Raw genomic sequence first — 18,722 nt, 5'->3', positions numbered from 1 at the left:
CACAGTTTCAAGTATTTTGTTATAGCAGCACAGAACAGGACTAAAACAGGTGGTACAGACATTTTAACAACACTACATTTTTCCCTATGAACACAGGTTATCTGTCAATATATTTGTGTCTTAATTTTGTTCACTAATGTTTTACAGTTTTCAATGTACATACCTTTCTCTTCTTTGGTTAAATTAATTGCTAAGTTTGTTTTGTTTTTTGTTTGTTTGTTTGTTTGTTTGTTTTTTTGAGACAAAGTCTTGCCCTATTGCCAGGCTGGAGTGCTGTGGCGCAATCTTGGCTCACTGCAACCTCCGTCTCCTGGGTTCAAGTGATTCTCCTGCCTCAGCCTCCAGAGCAGCTGGGACTACAGGTGTGCACCACCACGCCCAGCTCACTTTTTTGTATTTTTAGTAGAGATGGGGTTTCACCATTTTGGCCAGGATGGTCTTGATCTCCTGACCTCGTGATCTGTCAACCTTGGCCTCCCAAAGTGCTGGGATTGCAGACATGAGCCACCGTACCCAGTCAATTGATAAGTATTTTTGAAGCTATTATAGATGATATTGTTTTCTTGATACCTTTTTTGGATCATTCATTGTTAGTGTATAGAAGTGCTACTAATTTTTGTGTGTTGATTTTTTATCCTGCAACTTTATTGAATTTGTTTATTAATTCTAACACTTATTTTAGTGGAATGTTTAGGGTTTTCTGTATAAAACATCATCTATAAACAGAGACCATGTTACTTCCTTTTCCCCAATTTGGATGCCTTTTATCTCTTTTTCTTGTCTAATTGCTCTGGCTAGGTCTTCCAGTACTACACTGAACAGAACTGGTGAGAATGGGCATGCTTATCTTGTCTGTTATCTTAGAATAAAAGCTTTCAGCTTTTAACCATTAACTATGATGTTAGCAGTCAGTATTCTATCTTTTTTTCAGAGAGTATTGTCTACCCTCATAACTTGGGATACTGAATAGAGACATATTAATTCATATGAATTGATTTACTCATATTTAATCTATTGTCTCAGCCCAATTTTGTGCTGCTCTAACAGAACACCAGAGACTAGGTAATTATAATAAGCAGACCTTTACTGGCTCACAGTTCTGGGAGCTGGGACTTCCAAGATTGAGGGGCTGGAATTTTTCAAGGACCTTCTTTGCTTGTTTGTTTTGTATCATCCCATAGTAGATGGGGAAAGAGAGGGAGAGAGAAACAAAAGGAGACCAAACTCATTCTTTTATAAGGAAACCACTCCTGAAACAACAGCATTAATTCCTTCAAGAGGGTGATGACGTCATGACCCACACACTTCCTACTGGTCCCCACTTCTTAACACATTCATATTTGAGATCAAATTTTCAGCACAAGAACTTTGGGAGACACAGTCAAACCATAGTATTCACCAACAAATTTTTGGGCTGTATCTTAAAAATATATCACAAATCTTACTACTTACCACTACTGGTCCAATCTACTATTACCTCTATTCTGTATTAATATAGTACCTCCAAATTTATTTCAGAAAATATTCAAGCATGGAATCTTGCAGTTAATTTTCAAACAGAAGTCAGGGTGAGGCTTGAAAAATACAAATCAGCTCATGCCCTGTCTCATCTTAAATACCTGAAATGTCTTCTCATCAAACTTAAAAGCCTTTATCATAACCTCCAAGGTAATGTTCCCTTATTACACTTCTTGCCCACTCCTCTCCAAACACACTGATCTCCCTGTTTCTTGAAAATTCCAGATAAATATCATTGTTCCAGGTTTTTATGCATTTGTCTCTGCCTGTTCCCCAGCTAGTGATATAGTTAATTTCCTCCTTAATTATGATCTCTTTTCAAAATAATTATAGTTATTTGCTAATCACTTCATGTTAAAAAGCACCCCATGTTGATCTCTACCCTTCCACCCAAGTAAAGCACATGCTTTTCCTCCCCACAAGATCAATCCATAGTCCTCAGAAGTATGCCTGCACACAGTAGGTTCTCAAAACTTTTTGTGGGATAAAAAATTAATCTTCCATTTATGTGGCACTTTATACTTTGTGGAACAGTTTCACCTATATGTGAACAGTTTCACCAGTATGAATCATCACAACTTTAAAACTGAAACTGAGGAGAGAAAATAATCTGCTAACACGATGTAACCATTGAGATGCAGAAATGAAGCTCACTCTTAACTCTTTTATTGTTGTTAGGGTTTCTAATTAAAAGCAGTGCTCTTGCTACTATACTTTGTGATTTAAAAGAGATTGAATATTTGGAATTATGTTCCTTCTCTGCCTAATTTTTTGAGGTTTTTTTTTCATGAAGTGATACTAAATTTTATCAAATGCCTTTTCTGCATCTATTAAGAACATCATGTGTTTTTTCCTTAATTCTGTGTATGTGATGAATCATATTTATTGCATATGTTGAACCATCCTCACATCCCTGAAATAAAATCCATTTGATCATGGCATATTTTCTTTTTGATGTGCTGTTGTATTTGGTTTGATAGTATTTTGGTGACAATTTTTGCATCTATGTTAATCAACCATGTACTACAAATCCATAGCCAACATCTTACTAAATGGGGAAAAGTTGAAGGCAATCCTTCTAATAACTGAAACAAGACAATGATGCCCACTTTCACCACGTCTATTCAATACAATACTGGAAGACCTAGCCAGTGCTATCAGGCAAGAGAAAGAACTAAAAGACAAATAAATTGGAAAAGAGGAAGTCAAATTATCTCTGTTCACTAATAATATGATTTAAAACAACTCTATAAATTAAGAGCAGATTAAGTACAGTTAGAAAATGACTTACAAGATATTTAAGTGGAAATGTTATGCAGCGCTCTGCTAAAGGAGATAAGGAGACAAAAACAAAAAAGGATTAAGACATAGGAAGACCAAGTATTTTTAATATAGCTCTAAATGAAGACCTATAAAGAAATAAATGAAATAATGCAGAAGAGAAATATCTGAAGAGAGAACTATTTTTCACAAATTGGTAAAAATATGAATGTATTAATCCAGGAAAAAATTACTTACAAAAAAATCATTTAGAATGACAGTAAATTTCTCTACTAAAACCAATACATGCCAGAAGATAATTGTGTAACATCTTTGAAGCACTTAGAGTAAATAACTGTTAACATTTATATATGAAAACTATTTTTAAACATACTATTTCAAATAAAGATATGTATAGTTTACCACCTAGAAAGTTCTAAAGAATGATATTCACGGAGGAAAATGATCTCAGAAATACTGTCTAAGGAGTAAGATGAAAATTGAACAAATTAAATGACAAATATTAGATTAATCAAAATAAATATTTTAAGTATCTAATTATATGATTATGTTTAATGTGTATAAATTTTAAGAGGCTAGAATAGAAATATTGCATGCAATAGGTAAATAAAATTATGTGAGTTAGGAAACATAAATGAAGATGTTTGAAATCCTCTTATCATTAGAAAAAAGAGGATCAATATGTTGTTTTACTTTATTTTTTCAAAGATAATTTTGTAGGATAAAATTTTAAGAGTAAGAAAATTTAATGAGGTTTATAAATTAAAAATCAATAGAGGTTTAAAAAGTGGAATAAAGAAAAATAAACATACATTCACTACTGAAGGCAGGGGTTCAGGGCCAAATGACCAATTAGAAGCAGCTGTGGTCTGCAGTGTGGACAGAGGGGAATGAAAACATGTGAGTGAATTCAGCACCTTCAACTGAAATATCCCACTGGGACTGATTAGACAAAAAACTTGACCCATGAAAAATGAAGAAAAGCAAGGCGGGGTGACGATCCACCCAGAAGCATGGAGCCGAAGGAACCCTCACACCCAGCCAAGGGAAGCAGTGAATGACTGTTCAACCACACCTGGGAAACCACACTTCTCCCATGAATCTTTGCAATCTACAGATCAGGAGATCCCCTTGTGAGCCCATGCCACTAGGGCCTTGGGTGCAATCCACAGAGCTGTGTGGAGTCTTGGCAGAGCAGCCACTCAGTCACACACAGAGACCCAGGAGATTTACATATTGTGGCCCCAGGATCCCCTTTAAGGCAGGAGATCTGTCCATACATATTCCCAGGAAGGGGGCTGAATCCAGGGAGTCAAGCAGCATCATTCAGTAGGCCCCACTTCCACAGCAGCTCACAAGTTATGACCTACTGACTTGGAATTCCAGCCAGCCAACAGCAACAGGCTGGAGTCTGCCAGAGGCAGGACTGAGTTCCTGGGGGTAGGGGCAACTGCCATCTCTACAGTTCGGTTGACTCAGCCATTCCAGCCTCCCAGCTTTGGATAATCCAAATTGCCCAAACAAGGAAGGGTTCCCCACAATGCAGCACAGCTGCTTTGCCAGATAGTGGTCAAACTGATTTTTTAAGTTTGACCCCCATCCATTCCTTCTCACTGGGTGGGACCTCCCTGCATAGGCTTCAGCCACTCCACCCAGGGTTATATGGACAGTGTTCTTATCTTTCCCTGGGATGGAGCCCCCAGTGAAGAAGGGGCAGCTGCTATCTCTGAGGTTTGGTCAAATCAGCCATCCCAGCCTGCTAGCTTTGGAGATTCCAAATGGTCCAGAAAAGAAAGGGTCCCCCACAAAGCAGCACAGCTGCTCTACCAATAAACAACCAGAGTGCTTCTTTAACTGGGTCCCTGATCCTGTTCCTCATTACAGGGTGAGACCTCCAAACAAGGGTCTCCATCCACCTCTTATACCATTTGTGCAGCCAATAGGTCAGTAATCCTGTGGGACAGAGCTTCCAGAGGAAGAAGCAGGTTGCCATCTTTACTGTTTCACTGGTGATATCTCTAGGTTTGAAAAAAACCAAGGCAGATAGGGTCTGGAGTGGACCCCCAAATAACTGCAGCAGCCCTACAGAAGAGTGACCTGACTGTTAAAAGAAAAACAGAAAATAACATCAACAAAAGAGAAAAGAACCATTCAAAGGTCAGCAACCTCAAAGATCAAAGATAGATAAGCCCACAAAGATGAGAACAAATCAACACAAAAATGCTGAAAACTCAAAAAGCCAGAGTGCCTTGTCTCCTCCAAATGAGTGCAACACCTCTCCAGCAAGGGCACAGAACTGGGCTGAGACTGAGATGGCTGAATTGACAGAAGTTAGGCCTCAGAAGGTGGGGAATAATGAACTTCACTGAGCTAAAGGAGCATGTTGTACCTCAATGGAAAGAAGCTAAGAATCACGATAAAACAATATAGGAGCTGATAGCCAGAGAGGAACATAACCAACCTGATAGAGCTGAAAAACACAACATGAGAAATTAATAATGCAATCACAGTATCAACAGGGGAATAGATCAAGCAGAGAAAGGAATCTCAGAGTTTGAAGACTATCATTCTGAAATGAGACAGGCAGACAAGAAAAGATAAAAAACAATGAAAAGGAATCCCTCCAAGAAATATGGGATTATGTAAAAAGACCAAACTTACAACAGATTGGGGTACCTGAAACGGACAGGGAGAATGGAACCAAGTTGGAAAACATACTTTGGTATACCATCCAGGAGAACCTCCCCAAACTACCAAGACAGGGCAACATTCAAATTCAGGAAATCCAGAGAACTCCAGAAAGATACTCTATGAGATCAACCTCAAGATACATAATCATCAGATTCCCAAAGGTCGAAAAGAAAGAAAAAATGTTAAGGGCAGCCAGAGAAAAAGGCCAGGTCACCTACAAAGGGAAGCCCATCAGACTAACAGTGGACCTCTAAGTGGAAACACTTAGAGGTTCTAAGTCAGAGAAGATTGGGGACCAATATTCAACATTCTTAAAGAAAATAATTTCCCACCCCCCACCAATGAGACTTTCATATTCAGCCAAACTAAGCTTCATAAGTGAAGGAGAAATAAGATCCTTTTCATACAATCAAATGCTAAGGAATTCATCACTACCAGGCCTGCCTTGTAAGAGCTCTTGTAGGAAGCACTAAATATGGAAAGAAAAATTGTTACCAGTCACTACAAAAACACACTGAAGTACACAGACCAGTGACACTATGAAGCAATCACATAAACAAGTCTGCAAAATAACCAGCTAGCATCATGACTACAGTAGCAAATTTATATATAACAATACTAACCTTAAATGTAAACAGACTAACAGCCCCAATTAAATGACACAGAATGGCAACCTGGATAAACAGCCAAGACCCATTGGTATGCTGTCTTCAAGAGATATGTCGCAAGTGCAAGGACAAACATAGGCTCAAAATAAAGGGATGGAAGAAAATTTAACAAACGAATGGAAAAGAGAAAAAAGCAGGGTTGGAATCCTAGTTTCTGACAAAACAGACTTTAAACCTAAAAAGATCAAAAAGATAAAGAATGGCATTACATAATGGTGAAGGGCTTAATTCAAAAAGAAGAGAACTAACTATCCTAAATATATATGTACCCAATATAGGAGCACCCAGATTTATAAAGCAAGTTCTTAGAGACCTAGACTTAGGCTCCCACACAATAATAGTGGGAGATTTTAACACCCCACTGACAATATTAGACAGATTGAGACAGAAAGTAAACAAAGATATTTTCAGGACCTGAACTCAGCTCTGGATCAAGTGGACCTGATAGATCTCTACAGAACTCTTCACCCCAAAACAACAGATTATACATTCTTCTCCTTGTCACATGGCACTTACTCTAGAATTGAACACATAATCAGAAGCAAAACACCCCTCAGCAAATGCAAAATAACTGAAATGATAAAAAAATCTCATACCACAACACAATCAAATTAAAACTCAAGATTAAGAGATTCCCCTAAAACACACAACTACATGGAAACTGAACAACCTATTTTTGAATGACTCTTGGGTAAATAATGAAATGAATACATAAATTAAAAAGTTCTTAAAACTAACGAGAACAAAGAAACAATGCACTAGAATCTCTGGGATGCAGCTAAAGCAGTGTTAAGAGGAAAATTCATAGCACTAAAATCCCCACATCAAAAAGCTAGAAGGATCTTAGGTTAACAACCTAACGTTATAACTAAAAGAATTAGAGAAACAAGAGCAAACAGACCCCAAAGCTAGCAGAAGACAAGAAATAACCAAGATGAGATCTAAAGTGTAGGAGAGGAGACACAAAAATCTCTTCAAAATATAAACGAATCCAGGAGCTGTTTTTTTTTTGTAAAAATTAATAAAATAGACTGCTGGCTAGACTAATAATGAAGAAAAGAGAGAACATTCAACTGAACACAATCAGAAATGATAAAGGGGAATTTTACCACTGACCCCACAGAAATATAAACAGCCATCAGAGAATACTATAAACACCTTTAGGTACATAAACTAGAAAATCTAGGAGAAATCGATAAGTTCCTGGATGCATACATCCTCTCAAGACAACCAGGAAGATATTAAATGTCTGAATAGATCAATAATGATTTCTGAAATTGAAGCAGTAATAAATAGGCTACCAAAAACAACAACAAAAAGTCCAGGACCAGACAGCTTCATAGATGAATTATACTACTGGTACAAAGAAGAGCTGGTACTATTTCTACAGAAACTATTCCAAACCATTGAAAAGGAGGAACTCCTCCCTAACTCATTTTATAAGGCCAGCATCATCCTGACACCAAAGCCTGGCAGAGATACAACAACAACAACAACAACAAAAACAACAACAACAAAAACTTCAGGCCCATATCCCTGATGAACATTGATGCAAAAATCCTCAATGAAATACTAGTGACTGAATCCAGGAGCACATCAAAAAGCTTGTCCACCACAATCAAGTTGGCTTCATTCCTGGGTTTCAAGATTGGTTTAACATACACAAATCAATAAATGTGATTCATCACATTAAACTAAAGACAAAAAACTCATGATTATCTCAATAGATGCAGAATATGCCTTTGATGAAATCCAACATCCCTTCATGTTAAAAACTCTCAATAAACTAGGTGTTAAAGGAACATACCTCAAAATAATAAAAGCCATATATGACAAACCCACAGCCAATATCATGCTGAATGGGCTTAAAGACTGAAAGCATTCTCCTTGAAAACTGGCACAACACCAGGATGCCCTGTCTCACCACTCCTGTTCAATGTAGTGTTGGAATTTCTGGCTAGGGCAGTCAGGCAAGAGAAAGAAATAAAGGGTATTTGATATGGTTTGACTACGTGTGCACCCAAATCTCAGTTTGAGTTGTAGTTCCCATAGTCCACATGTGTTGTAGGAGGGACCAGGTGGAAGTAATTGAATCATGGGGGCAGTTGTTCCCAAGTTGTTCTTGTGATATTGAGTGAGTCTCACAAGATCTGATGGTTTTATAAGCATCTGGTCTTTCCACTGCTTGCAGTCATTCTATTTCTTGCCACTCTGTGAAGAGGTGCCTTCTGCCATGATTGTAAGTTTCCTGAGCGCTTCCTAGCCATGAAGAATTGGGAGTCAATTAAACTTCTTTCCTTCATAAATTTCCCAGTCTCGGGTATTTCTTCACAGCAGCATGAAAACAGAATGATAAACTATTCAAATAGGAGGAGAGGAAGTCAAATTATCTTTGTTTGCAGATGACATGATTCTGTATCAAGAAAACCCTATCATCTTAGCCCAAAAGCTTCTTAAGCTTGTAAGCAACCTGAGCAAAGTCTTAGGATACAAAATCAATGTGCAAAAATCACTAGCATTTTTATACACCAACAACAGGCGAGCAGAAAGCGAAGTCATAAATGAACTCCCATTCATAATTGCTACAAACAAAATAAAACACCTAGAAATACAGCTAACAAAGGAAGTGAATGACCTCTTCAAGGAGAACTACAAACCACTGCTCAAATAAATCAGAGAGGACACAAACAAATGGAAAAACATTCCATGCTCATGGATAGGAAGAATCAATTTCATGAAAATGGCCATACTTCCCAAAGTCATTTATAGATTCAATACTATTCCCATTAAACAACCATTGATATTTTTCAGAGAATTAGAAAAAAATGCTATTTTAAAATTTATATGAAACCAAAAAATGCCTAAATAGCCAAGACAATCATAAGCAAAAAGAACAAAGCTGGTGGCATCACACTACCCTACTTCAAACTAAACCACAAGGTTACGGTAACCAAAATGGCATGGTACTGGTTCAGGAACAGACACATAGACCAATGAAGCAGAATAGAGAACTCAGAAATAAGACCACACACCTACAACCATCTGATCTTCAACAAACCTAAAAAAAAAAAAAAGCAATGGGGAAAGGACTCATTATTTAATAAATTGTGTTGGGAAAGCTGGCTAGCCATATGCAGAAAATTGAAACTGGACCCCTTCCTTACACCATAATTACAGGCTCATGCCTGTAATCCCAGCACTTTGGGAGGCCTATGTGGGTGGACCATGAGGTCAAGAGTTCAAGACCAGCCTGGCCAACATGGTGAAACCCCACCTCTACTAAAAACACAAAAAATTAGCCAGGCATGGTGGCACGTGCCTGTAATCCCAGCTACTTGGGAGGCTGAGGCAGGAGAATCACTTGAATCCAGGAGGCGGAGGTTGCAGTGAGCAGATGTCATGCCACTGCACTCCAGCCTGGGTGACAAAGCAAGACTTCATCTCAAAAAAAAAAAAAAAAAAAAAAAAGAAGAAGAAAAGAAACTATCATCAGAGTGAACAGAACCTACAGAATGTGAGAACATTTTTTGCATTCTAATCATCTGACAAAGGTCTAATATTCAGCACCTATAAGGAACTGAAACAAATTTACAAGAAAAAAATAACTCCATTAAAAAGTGGGCAAAGGACATGAACACGAACTTCTTGAAAGAAGACCTATATGTGGCCAACATACTTACGGAAAAAAAACTCAACATCAATAATCATTAGAAAAATACAAAAAAAACCCACAATGAGATGTCATCTCACACCAGTCAGAATTGCTATTATTAAAAAGTCAAAAAACAACAGATGCTGGTGAGGTTGTGAAGATAAAGGAATGCTTTTAAACTGTTGGTGGGAGTGTAAATTCGTTCAGCCATTGTAGAAGACAGTGTGGTGATTCCTCAAAGACCTAGAAGCAGGATCACCACTTGACCCAGCAATCCCATTGCCTATCGTATACCCAAAGGAATATAAATTATTCTAGTATGAAGATACATGCACATGTATGTTCATTGCAGCACTGTTCACAGTAGAAAAGTTATGGAATCAACCTAAATTCCCATTAGTGATAAACTGGATAAAGAAAATGTGGTACTTATACAGCAAGGGATAACTATGCAGCTATAAAAAGGAACGAGATCATGTCCTTTGCAGAAACATGGATAGAGTTGGAAGCCATTATCTTCAGCAAACTAAAACAGGAACAGAAAATCAAACACCTCATGTTCTCACTTATAAGTAGGAGCTGAATGATGACAACACATGGACACATGGTGGGGAACAACACACAGTGGGGCCTGTTGGTGGTAGGGGTCTGGGGAGGGAGAGTATCAGGAAGAATAGCTAATGGATGCTGGGCTTAATACCTAGGTGATGGAATGACCAGTGTAGCAAACCACTAAGGCACACATTTACTTATGTAGCAAACCTGCAAATACTGTACAAGTACCCCTGAACTTAAAATAAAAGTTGAAGAAAAAAAATTGAAGACAATAAAGAAGAAACAAAAAAGAAAATGGGACAGTAGAAATCAAAAGGTATGATAATAGAATAGAGTCTCAGCATGTCAGCATTCACAATAAAACCAAATTTATCAGCTGAAAAACATTATTTGTCATGATCACAGAGAGAAGTCAAATTTAAAAGGGTGAAAAAAAATACATATTGGATAAATAATAGCCAAATGTCCGGTGCAGCTCTAATCGTATCAGACAAAATACACTTTAAGACAACATACATCATTAGCAACAAGAAACTTCATAATGGCACAACATAAAGTTTAATGTGCCAGAAAAACATACCATAATTTAAAATACATTTGCAACTGAGATAATATTAAAATATATAGAGAAAAATAATATAATTATAGGAAGAAAAAATAGCATTTTGGTACATTTCTAAGCAGACCTTTAAATTATTAATATTCAAACAGATAAAAAAATTAGCTAAAATATAAAATGTTAGAGCTACAAAATTTCCAACCTGCATTTAGTAGATAGTTTACATTCAAAAATGAGATAATTTACAGCCTTGTTAAATTCAAATAGAGCATTTGTAAGAATTTTATACTAGGCCACAAAACCAAATTTGTTTTAACAAATTTCAAACAATAGATAGTATATAGATCCCATTTTCCATCCACAAAATAAGCCAGAATATGACCAAAAAATATAAAGAATGTTCACATATTTTTCAAAATTCATATGACAATTTAAAAACACTTATGGGTCAAGGAAGAAATCAGAATAGAGACTTTAAAAATATGATAATAGTAAAAACATTGTATATAAAAGTAATTTGATTCTGTGAAAGTAGTAATTCAAGTATAATATATAGCCTTAAGTCTGCTTATTGCATTGGGAATTAATGCAGTATACATTCAATTTAAATTAGAATTATTTTTCTTAAAATATGAAATAAAGAAAAGATATTCACTATCACCACTTCTATTCAATGGTTTATTGGTGGAATTTGGCAACACAATTTGAAAAGAAAAATAGATTCATGCGTTGCTTAGATAGGAATATGTTTTGAGAAATGTCATTAGACAACTTGGTTGTTTTTTGAACATCATAGAGTGTACTTACATTAATTTAGTTGTTACATATTTTTATTTATGTGTGTATATATATATATTCAAATGGTAAACCAAATGTCTCAGCATCATTACTGAATATCAATCATTTTCCATACTTTCCTCCTGCTCTGCAATGTTAATATCAAGTGCCATTTATTAAGCTTCTATACACATTCTATTAGTCTCATGGGACCAGTGTATATGCAGTCTGCTGTTGATATCATGGTGAATGACTGTAAATGGACTGCATGAACCAAACACCGCATGTTCTCACTCATAGGTGGGAATTGAACAATGAGAACAGTTGGACACAGGGCAGGGAACATCACACACTGGGGCCTGTCATGGGGTGGGGGGAGAGGGGAGGGATGGCATTAAGTGAAATACCTATTGTAAATGACGAGTTAATGGGTGCAGCACACCAACACGGCACATGTATAGGTATGTAACAAACCTGCACATTGTGCACATGTACCCTAGAACTTAAAGTATAATAAAAATAAATAAATAAATAAATAAATAAATAAAATAAAGAATTAAAAGAAAAGAATTATTGCAATTGTTGCCAATTTTATGATTGTCTACATAAACAACACAATGGACTCTATAAAAGCATTATTAGAAATAATAAATGAAAGTGCCATTTACTTATCTATAGAATCTCAGATTAAAATCTGTGTCTTTATATTCTGTGATGTTGGATGTGGAACTTTGCAAACTATTTTTCCAAGATGCCTTTGCCTGCAGGAGTATGTCAGGGAAGACACTACATGAAAATTAAAAGATAGAAGAAGAAAAAGGACTGGGAAGATACTACATGAAAATTGAAATATAAAAGAAGAAAAGGGACTTTCAGTATTAGTTACTTGGTTTGCAACTAATTCTAAAATGTATATGGAAAGCAATGGGCCAAAAATATCCAAAACACTCTTGATGAGAAATTATGGAGAACTTGTCCTACTATAAGATTTAATTAGTATTATGGCCATTAAGACAAAGTGATACTGTCAAAGAATAAAAACGTTAACCAATTGGATAGAATAGAAAATCTATAACCATATTCACACATATATGGAAATTTGCATATCATCAGAGACATGTCATTGCACATCACTGAGGAATATAGGAGCTAGTCAATAAAAATAACTAGAAAAATTGGTAATCCAAAAGAAAATAAAAGATGAATTTGGATTCTTTATCTTACTCACAAAATCTGTTCCCCATAAAGACTAAAATATCAAGAATAAAACTTTAAAATATTTGGAAAAAATCGATATGTGACTACATTTCCAATATGGAACAAGGAATGGTTCCTTAACAAAGATAGAAAATCAAGGAAGAGGTTAATTAATTTGACTGCAGTGCTATTAAGACCTTCTATTCATCAAATAATATTACAAAGCAGATGAAAAGACATAAACCAAGAGATTATGGTTACAATAAATATAGCCTACAGATAATTAAAAACAAGAATCCAAACCAATAGGAAACGGGAAACATCTTAATTTTAAAATGAACAAAGAGAAAGTACACATAACCAAAAGAAATAAAGAGATGTTCAACTCACTAGAAATTAAAGAAATGCAAAGGAACAACTACAAAATTATATTATTTTTAGCTATTCAGTTACCAAAAATTAAGAAGTCTGGCAATTTAAAGATCGAAGGGGGTATAAACAATTTTATCTGGTATAAATTAGTACAACTACACAGGTAAACAATCTTACCTGGTATAAATTGGTACAACTCCCTAGGTATTATCAGGAAAGTTTAATGTTCATGTATCATATAATCCAGCAGTTCCCTTCCTGCAATGCTTCTCAAACTTTAATGTGCATATTAATTGACCAAGGATCTTGCTAAATTGCAAACTCTCAGGTGTGAGCTGAGGTTACATAGTTTTAGCAAGCTCCCAGGTGATGCCCATGCAGCCTGTCAACCCACACTTTGAGTAGCAAGATAAACCCAATACAAACTTTGCATTTGGGCAATAGGAGATGTGAGATGTATACAAAACACCCTTACAAATGGCAAAAGACTGCCAATAATCCAAACGTTTGTTAATAGAATAGATTACAAATTGCGTTGTCCAATGGAATATTTTACTGCAGTAAAAATGAATGTACTGCGACTAAACACAATAACATGCATGAATCTTGGTAATAGAACACTGAGTGGATAAACAATCCTGAGAATACCATGATATACTTTTTACAAAGTTCAACATTAAACAAATTAAGACATATTTATTTATGCATAAGTATAGGTATGATGAGGTTCGGGACAATATGTCATCTTGGAACCTTAGCATTTGAGAAAACAGCACAAGCAGGAAGGTCACCCTTCTTCCCTGAAGCAGGTCATAAAATCCAGGAAGAATTTTCTGATCTTCACCTGAAGTAAGCCATAAGACAGTTATTCAAGAGATGCTCTCCCTATACCTGAAGGAAAAGAGCTAAAGACATACAGATGCCATGAGGAACCTGAACAAATAGGCCTTTATAAGTTTCCTCAGTTTATTACCATTAGATCCTACACTTTTGTCCTCTAATAATGTATCTCCAGTACTTTCTACTTTTCCTCAAACCTAGCACACACAAAAAAATACACAGGTTTATCTGTTTCTTCAGGTCTTCATTTCCTAATGAAGACTCCCTTTTCATGTAAAATGTATATTCAATAAATTTGTATGCTTTTCTCTTGTTAATCTGTCTTTTACTATAGAAACCCCTTTCATGAACCTAAAATGTGAAAGAAAGAAATTTTATTTTCTTTACTAAGGATACAATTATGAAAACAAAACCAAAAGCATGACAAACACTAAATTAAGGTAATATTTTCCTAATGAGGATGAACAGCAGGGTGATGCCATAAGGAGAAGGAAATAGGCAGATGGAAGTTACTTGCAATGTTCTGTTTGCTGAATTGAATGTTGAACCCATGAGTGTTATTATATGTTTTAAAAATAATGAATTTATATTATGCATCATAAATCAATAGAAAATAATACCTAATACAAATATGTATTTTACTACTTTATACATACATTAGCAAATTTAATTCTCACAACATTCCTATGCATTTATATATGCTGTTATCAGCAAGTTACAAATAAGGATTTGGGAAGAAAGAGGTGAGGTAACTTGTCTAGAGTTGCACAGCTAATACATGGCATTCAATAGTTGCTGAAAACAAAAAACTAGCAGGCATCCTTGATTCTTCTTTTTCTCTCATACCTCACATCCATTTCATTAGCAATTCCTAATGAATGTGTCACCAAAATAGATCCCAAGTTTATCTATTTATTTCTCCGCATCTCCACTGTTACCTCCTGATATGGTTTGGCTTTGTGTCCCTACCCAATCTCATCTTGAATTGTAATCCCCAGGTGTTGAGGGAGAGACCTGGTGGAAAGTGATTGGATTATGGGGGTGATTTCCTCCAAGTTGTTCTTGTAGTATTGAATGAGTTCTCAGGAGATCTGATGGTTTTATAAGGGGCTCTTCTCCCTTCACTTCCATCACACATGTAAGACATGCCTGCTTCCCCATTTGCCATGGCCTCCCCAGCCATGCAGAACTGTGAGTCAATTAAATCTCTTTTCTTTATAAATTACCCAGTCTCAAGCAGTTATTTATAACAGTGTGAGAATAGGCTAATGCACCTTTCCAATGCAACCTTCAGTTAATCTGACATGAATGACCTCAACGTTTTCGAAGTCTTTTTGCTTCCTCTCTTCCTCCATATTATGAGTTGAATTATGTCCCCATATATTCATATGTTGAAGTCCTGACTCCCAGAACCTCAGAATGACTTTATTTGGAGGTCTCTGTAATGACAGGGTCCAGAACCTATATTCTCAACCACTTGTACACTGTCCTTATCAGTTTCCCAGAGTTAGTTCTGTTCCTTAACAAGATCTTGGGTAACTTGTTTTATTTCATCGGCCAATGCTTAACAATACTGACATATTTGGGTTGGGCACTACCCAAGGAACCTTTCGTTCTAAAGTCCCTCACAGACCAACAGGGCCCTGGCTTGAAATGACCAGATCATGAGGCATTTCACTCTCCTTTAGGTGTCATGTAGATTCCTGCTCTACATCAGTTTGGTCTTAAATATTGCTGTAAGAAGATAATTGGGAGGACTGAAGAGATCATTTGTTTTGCTAATTACATTTGACCAGTGTTATTCTATTGAGTAGGTTTACTCTTCCAGACAAGTACACAGACAGAAAACCTGGCCCATTCTTATGGAACCTGAGCATTTTGTTGATAGGAACATGTCTTATTTTCTCTTAGATTAGTTCAGACGGAAGCTTTCCAAGATTTTGCAGTTACTTTTCAGATTTATCAACTCATTGGCATAAAACAAATACAAATAAAAATTCCATATGTCATCCCATTTTTATTCCTTGGCAATTTCCCAGAAAAAATCTGGGATAAAAATTTTATTTCATATTTTTAATGGCTTGGAATCCTGAGTAAAAACCTCTGAATACTAAGTTTATTATTAAACTTCTATTGTCCTGAGAAAACAATGACCTTTATTTGTCAAAGGTGGAAACCACGGGAACTATGACTTCATGGCTATTGGGATGTATGAAGCCGTGTTCAGATGCCTATTCTTGAAATGTCAAGGTGCTGCCTAAATTCTTGGCCAAGACTTGCTTAAAAAGGATTTTTTAAATTAAAAAAAAACCAAACAACAGGAAATCAAATGCCATTTGCTAGACTTATTAGTCATGGCTTAGATACCATAAATCAGATCATTTGAGTGAGGGACATTGCCCAGTAAATACACATTTTAAATTTAACAGGAAAGACTGTCATAGATACAAATAAATCGCTACACTCTCAGAAACTTACATACCCATTTGAAATATTTTCCAGATATATATCTTTAAAGAGTCTTGCAGGAGAGTTTCTTAAAACTACATTCTTGAACATTACCTCTTTCTTCCAATACAAGACCATTTTCACTGACGTTTCAGCTCTTGCTAAGGCCAGATTTTTATTTTTTATTTTTTCATGGTATATTCTTCTTTTTATTTAGACTTTTAAACATTTCATTATTTTACATTTGTGTATGTAATATTTTATAAGTAATATTTTATACTTGTCTATGTAGAAGTCTTACACACTTTTTATTAGACATATTCCTGGGTACCTAATATTTATTCTTTTCCTAATTTTTTTTGAATGTGCAGTCTTTTATCCCTCAGCCCCCTCCCATTATGCCTCCTCCCCCTCCTGCCTCACCCAGTCCCCAAAGTCCATTATATTATTTTTATGTAAGGCCAGATATTTCTGAACCATTGCTAGCCTTCTTTTAGCTATTTCTTGGTTGTATTTTCCCTCCAAAAAACAAAACAAAACAAAACACATCAAAAAGAACACTTACTGTGTTTTTTTCTGTTAACCTCATTTCATTATTTGAGTTATTAAGCTAAAAGGTAATCACATTGAAAAGTACCTAAAAATAAGACTAACACATGCCAGAAAATAAGTTGAGAGCATTATCTTACCTTTATGCAACGGATATATTTTGAAATATTCTCAATTTCAAACAAGACAACCATTTTGAGTTTGCCTTTATCTCTAGTCTCTTTATCTTTCCCCAGAAATAAGAAACAAGTGGAATTAGATTTCACTGAAACCTTGAAAAAGCTGTTGGAGATACACTTCAGTGCTATTTGTAACCATGATAGATTCTTCTACATTCGGCTCCAGAGAAGTCTTTCATTCTTGAATTTTTTTTCCCCTAAACTGTACCTAATTCTTACTTCAGAGATGAAATATCAGGCAGCAGTCTGTCAGGTTCCAAATAATTCTTTTAATGTAGAAGTTAAATGCTTTCTTTGTTTCCCAAGTAAACCCATTTAGCACCTGCTGAGCTGATAAGAAAATTGCAGTTGCCTGAGTCCAGGTCTCTCTCCTGAGAAGATGAGAATGTTTAGCTTAAGATAGAAAAATTCTCTTTCATTCATACCTTTCCAATCTCAAGTTTAGAGTGAGGACAAAGCTTAAAGGTTTGATTGTTTATCTAAAGTGTGAGTTTTGGTGGTGATGGCTGCTTCTTCACTGTATTCTTATTCTTATTCTCCTCCTCTTCCTCCTTTTCCTCCTCTTTCTCTCCCTTCTCCTCCTCCTCCTTTTCTTCCTGTCCTTTTTCCTCATCTTCATCTTTGCCTTCATCTTTATCAAGGACTACATAAGATATGACAATAAACATAAACAATATTGACAAAACAAATAATTCAATTTATACCAAACAACCCAAACAAGTTGTTTTTTCAACCATTAACATTTTTCCTCAAAACCTTCATATGATTATTTCCTTTAATAATCACACAAGTTTTATGAGATAGATCTCATCTTCACTTTACAAACCAGAATTCTGAGGCTCAGAAGAGTTAAATTGGTCAAATTTCACACAGATGGTAAGTTTTGCAGCTGACACTTAAACCCAGCTCAATCTCATCCAAAAGACTATGAACTGTTCCACAGACATTAGTACACATTTTCTGAAACAAAATAAAATGAAGCAGGGTTTCCTGGCTTAGCAGGTGATTTCATAGAGTGGCAAGAAGATTAAGTGAGGAATAAACAGAACTGTATTATAGTCACACTTTTGCCTCTATGTTCATGACTGATTACCTCTGTGAACTTTGGTTTCCATATCCATAAGTTAAAAAGATTGGACTAGACCCTACAGTCCTTTGGGCTCTAAGATTCTGCGCTCGTTAGTGTATTTGAGGCTACAGAGTTAGATACTGACATCACCAGCTACCTTGATTGTCTGTCTTTCTCCATTGATAAGCAGGAAACAGAGACGGAGGTAACCCAGGCAATTGCAGAACAGTGCTAGACTCCTGACTTCCGTTTTACTTGCCATGGGTGTCTCCCCTTTTACTGTCTCTGTATATAGCTTCCAGACTTGTCTGCTCAAACTCTAGTAAGTTTATCCTTCCTACCTGAAGGCTGCTTAGAGATACCAAGA

This window comes from Pan troglodytes, chromosome 10 (assembly GCF_028858775.2).
Source record: "Pan troglodytes isolate AG18354 chromosome 10, NHGRI_mPanTro3-v2.0_pri, whole genome shotgun sequence".
NCBI classification, from domain to species: domain Eukaryota; kingdom Metazoa; phylum Chordata; class Mammalia; order Primates; family Hominidae; genus Pan; species Pan troglodytes.
The sequence above is the reverse complement of the archived record's forward strand: the minus strand, read 5'-3'. Positions refer to the sequence as shown.